Source organism: Pseudorca crassidens, chromosome 8, assembly GCF_039906515.1.
Source record: "Pseudorca crassidens isolate mPseCra1 chromosome 8, mPseCra1.hap1, whole genome shotgun sequence".
Taxonomy (NCBI): domain Eukaryota; kingdom Metazoa; phylum Chordata; class Mammalia; order Artiodactyla; family Delphinidae; genus Pseudorca; species Pseudorca crassidens.
This window is the reverse complement of record NC_090303.1, coordinates 99,692,873-99,698,872: the sequence shown is the minus strand read 5'-3', so window position 1 is coordinate 99,698,872 and position 6,000 is coordinate 99,692,873.

Sequence of the window (6,000 nt, the reverse complement as noted above, 5' to 3'; positions counted from 1 at the left end):
GGGGGGGAGTATGGGATTAACAGATACAAACTACTATACATAAAATAGATAAACAACAAGGACCTTCTGCATAGCACAGGGAATTATATTCAATATCTTGTAATAAGCTATAATGGAAAATAATCTGAAAAATACATATGACTGAATCGCTCGGCTATACACTTGAAACTAACTCAATATTGTAAATCAACTACACTTCAATAAAATATACATCTGTTATATCATAAAAATGTAAAAATTCTCATGACAACCTGGTCTTTTCACAGAGGATGGACTGGATCTATGGGCAGAGCTTGTCGGTGCAAAGAATCTGTTGGCTAGCTCATGTCAGCATTACTGAACAGGGGCAGCTTGTCTGTAATATATTTCCACGTAATTTATAGTTATTTGTTAAACTGGTAGTTTGCAAAATTACTATTAGGTTACATCATATTCTCCCTGCACAAAAATGGATCAACGATTCAAAATGGATTAAAGTAACAAGGTAACTATTATAACTCAGAATAACAACACAATTGTGAATTGTGAACATGCAAATACAGAATGCAGATCTGCATGAATTGGGAAAAATGTATCTGTGAGTGGGATGATTCTCAAAATCAGCCTAAGAATTGCAGATGGGAAATACAATAAAAAAAAAATCAAAACCCTTAATTTTATTGGACCATTTGCAATCTCTTCCCGGTTTATTTTCTTTCAAAACTTTTCTGATAGCAGTGTAAAGCTGTTAATTTGTGCATATCATTTTCTAATGAAACACATTTTCTAATGACCACCTGATAGACCAAGTTTTTACTTTCATCCCCTAAAGGTCACATAATGCCTTCCAACTTGAAATAAATGAATTTTAGCACTAAAAGTGGAGATGAGACCAAAATGCATAGATTTCATTCAAAGTCACACTCTTTATAGCTAGATATCCTTAATCCCACTATCAAGGAAGAGCAGGTTGAGCCAGCCACAAACATGAATGCCATGAAGTACTGTGCAGGGAGAAAGCAGAACCAGCTATTGGCTAAACTCCTGTATTGGGTGACTCTGTAGGATGTCACAAAACTTACGTGGCATAAAATATGAGAAAAGTACAGAAGGAGTTTTGCTTTATTGTTGGACAAATTTGCTGCATATAATGTATGAGTCAGCTCTTGAAAAAGATGTAGAACAGAAAATATGATGACACTCTGTTCTGCTTATCATTGAAAACTCACGCTGTGGAAGAAGAGGTTTTAAAAACTGTGTTATTGACTATTTTGTCAATAACAAATGATACAGACTAGACACTGCTAGCAGGGCAGTGCTGATGGAAACCAGCTACAGAAAGACTGTACTGAAGTGACAGCCCATAGAAAACAGCTGGAGCTCAGAAAGAGGCCTCTGGTCTTGGGCACTGAAGGAAGGAAGTTTTAAAAATACGACTGTATAATCAATGTGACCGTGTATGCTACTCAGTGTATATCTTTTCAGCAAACTGGGAGAAGAGATGGGAACAGATGACAACTGCTGCTTTTCCATGTTCAAGTCTACTGTCTCTCAAGGGGGAAGATGCTTATGTGGGTTTTAAAATGAGGGCTAAGAGAAGAACTGTCCTTCAAGCATGACATACTCATATCAGTACATTCTGTTCCTCTTGGTTCAAGTTGTCAGCCCAGGTGGTGAATCTGAAAGACATATTCTGCATATTGCAGAGCCTGAATCTATCGCTCTAGGACTGAAATGTTATTCTTTGTAACGCTGAGCTAAGATATCATCGGCTCGTCTAAAAGGCAAGAGTGGTGTAATGAATAGGTGACAGAATTTAACTCTGCCAAAAAAAGAAAGTGATGATGTGTAATAAAGTGTATTTATGTAGCATGTCCAAAAGCTGAAAAAACAAAAAGAAATACTTTCCAGAGCTGATACAATCAAAGAGTAGATTAAAACTTTATCCTTTGTTCCCTCCTAACTTTTAAGGGTGAGATGCTCCTTAAGCTAGCATTAATGCAGAACAGAAAGTAGTCTTGAGTGAAAAAAATTCTCCATATTTTCTGGATCCTTTTTCAATCTGGATTTCCAAAACTACTTTGTCTGTATCAATGTCAATTTCCTGGTTGTGATGTTCTGCCAGAGTTTTTTGAAAGATGTTCCTTTTGTGGGAAACTGGGTAAAGGGATCTCTCATTATTTCTTACAACTGCATGTGAACCTACAATTATTTCAAAATAAAAAAGTTTAATTAAAAAAGTTCACATCCATTCATGATAAAAACTCTTACCAAAGTGGGTATAAAGGAAACATATCTCAACATAATAAATGCTGTTTATGACAACCCTACAGCCAATATAATACTCAATGGTGCAAAGCTGAAAGCCTTCTCCTTAAAATCTGAAACAAGACAAAGATGCTCACTCTCACCACTTCTATTCAACATAGTATTGGAAGTCTTAGCAACAAGACAAGAAAAAGAAATAAAAGGTATCCAAATAGGAAGGGAAGTGGTAAAATTGTCATTATATGCAGGTGACAGGATACTATATGTAGAAAACGCTAAAGATTCCACACAAAGACTACTAGAACTGATACATGAATTCAGCAAGGTAGCAGGATACAAGATTAACATACAGAAATCGGTTGCATTGCTTTACACTAACAATGAAATATCAGAAAGGGAATGTAAAAAAAAATCTCTTTTAAAATCACATCAGGGACTTCCCTGGTGGTCCAGTGGTTAAGACTCCAAGCTCTCACAGCCAAGGACCTGGGTTCGATCCCCGGTCCAGGAACTAAGATCCTGCAAGCCACGTGGTGTGGGGGAAAAAAATCACATCAAATAAAATAAAATACTTAGGAATAAACCTGACCAAAGAGGTGAAAGACTTATATGTTGAGAACTATAAAACATTAATAAAGGAAATTAAAGATGATTCAAAGAAATGGAAAGATATCCTATGCACTTGGATTGGAAGAATTAATATTGTTAAAATAGCCATACTACCCAAAGCAATCTACAGATTTAATGGGATCCCTATCAAAATACCCATGACATTTTTCACAGAACTAGAACAAATGATCCTAAAATTTGTATGAAACCATAAAAGGCCCAGATTGTCAAAGCAATCCTGAGGAAAAAGAAGAAAACAGGCGGCATAACCCTTTCAGACTTCAGACAATACTACAAAGCTACAGTAATCAAAACAGCCTGGTATTGACACAATAACAGACATATGGATCAATGGAACAGAATAGAGAGCCCAGAAATAAACCCACTCACCGACAGTCACTTAATCTTTGATAAAAGAGGCAAGAATATACAACGGAGAAAAGACAGTCTCTTTAGCAAGTGGTGCTGGGAAAGCTGGACAGCTGCATGTAAATCAATGAAGTTAGAACACTCACTCACACCTTACACAAAAATATACTCGAAATAGCTCAAAGACTTAAACATAAGACATGACACCATAAAACTCCTAGAAGAGAGCATAGGCAAAACATTCTCTGACATAAATCATACCAATGTTTTCTTAGGACACCAGTTTCCCAGGACAAAAGAAATAAAAGCAAAATTTAAAAAAATGGGACCTAATCAAACTTACAAGCTTTTGTACAGCAAAGGAAACCATAAATAAAAGTGAACCTACAGAATGGAAGAAAATATTTGCAAATGATCAACCAACAAGGGCTTAACTTCCAAAATATACAAACAGCTCATATAACTCAACAACCAAAAAACAAACAACCCAATTGAAAAATGGGCAGAAGACCTAAATAGACATTTCTCCAAAGAAGACATATAGATGGCCAACAGGCTCATGAAAAGATGCTCAATATTTCTAATTATTAGAGAAATGAAAATTAAAACTACAATTAGGTATCACCTCACATTGGTGAGAATGACTGTCATTAAAAAGACTACAAATAACAAGTGCTGGAGAGCGTGTGGAGAAAAGGGAACCCTCCTACACTGTTGGTGGGAATGTAAGTTGGTGCAGCCACTATGGAAAACAGTGTGGAGGTTCCTCAAAAGGCTAAAAATACAGCTGCCCTATGATCCGGCAATCCCACTCCTGGGCATATATCCAGACAAAACTCTAATTCAAAAAGATACGTGCACCCCTATGTTCATAGCAGCACTATTCACAATAGCCAAGACATGGAAGCAACCTAAATGTCCATCAACAGATGAATGGATAAAGATGTGGTACAAATATACAGTAGAATACTACTCAGCCATAAAAAGAGAATGAAATAATGCCATTTGCAGCAAAATGGATGGACCTAGAGATTATCATACTAAGTGAAGTAAGTCAGAAAGAGAAAGACAAATCCCATATATCACTTATATGTGGAATCTAAAATATGACACAAATGAATTTATCTATGAAACAGACTCATAGACATACAGAACAGACTTGTGGTTGCCAAGGGGAAAGGGGGATAGGGGAGGGATGCGTTGGGAGTGTGGGATTAGCAGATGCAAACTATTATATATAGAATGGATAAACAACAAGGGGGTCCTACTGTATGGCACAGGGAACTATATTCAATATCCTGTGATAAACCATAATGGAAACAGTACAAAAAAGAATGTATATATATGTATAAGTGAATCACTTTGCTGTATAGCAGAAGTTAACACATTGTAAATCAACTATACTTGAATAAAATAAATTAAAAGAAGAATTAGACAAGAAAAGAAGTTCAAACAAATAACAAAAGTAACAATACCATGATGAATATCCTTGTGCCTAAATCTTTGTGCAGCTCTAAGAGGGCTTCCTTAGGATACACCCCTTCATGTGGAGTTGCTGGGTCAAATGGTATGCAGGTTTTTGCATCTATGTTCATAGGGGATGTTGGCCTATAATTTTCCTGTCTTATAATTTCTTTGTCAAGTTTTCATATGAGAGTTATGCTGGCTGCATAAAAAAAAATGGTGAGCCAAGATCACTGGATTGTATCAATATCAGTTTCCTGGTTGTGATATTGTACTACAGTTATTCAAGATGTTATTACTGAGGGAAAGGCAGTGAAGGGTATACAGAACTTCTATTATATCTTACAACTGTATGTGAATTTATAAGTGTCTGAAAAAGTTCAACATCTTGGGCTTCCCTGGTGGCGCAGTGATTGAGAGTCCGCCTGCCGATGCAGGGGACACGGGTTCGTGCCCCGGTCCGGGAAGATCCCACATGCCGCGGAGCGGCTGGGCCCGTGAGCCATGGCCACTGAGCCTGCACGTCCGGAGCCTGTGCTCCGCAACGGGAGAGACCACAACAGTGAGAGGCCCGCGTACAGCAAAAAAAAAAAAAAAAAAAAAAAAAAAAAGACCAGTAAAACAGGAAAAAGAAATAAAACATATAAGAATCATAAAAGAAGAAACAAAACTGTTGTTACGATCAAGTGATATTATTGTGTACACATAAAGTTAAGAACATCTATAGATAATTGTTTTGAAGAAGGTAGTTAATGAGTTGTGTCAGGAAAATCTCTCCTTGTTTCTTCCTTCTGCCAACTTGATTCATAGTCAAGGTGTAAAAGTACCACTCAGTATACAGCAACATTAGGAAAAGAAAACTCATAAAATAGGAACTTAAATTAGACAAAGAGTCATGACCTCGTTCCTCAAAGTCCCTTAGGATCTCCATTAAAAATTCAAACTACGTCCTCATCCTCCTCTAAGTAAACGTGGACTACTATTTAGGATTCAAAATTATTTCCTATTTAGTTTTGTCATTTTTAATCTTTAATCCTTAGAATTGTGATGACATTTAATACAATTTTGAAATTCACCTGTATGCGACTTCCCCTGCATTACAAATCATAGAAGCTTTTGTCTGAGGGCTTAACCTCCATTTACGACTTTGCTTCTTTGGGAAAACACATGTGATTCCAAAGACTCCTTTGGAATTCACGCCACTCTGTAGTCCAAAGACCTTGGTGGGGGTGGGTCCTGAGGCCGCTGTCCGTGACTCTGTCTCTGAGACGTCACGAATAGCAAACGCAGAGGGCTCAATCTTTCCAATGC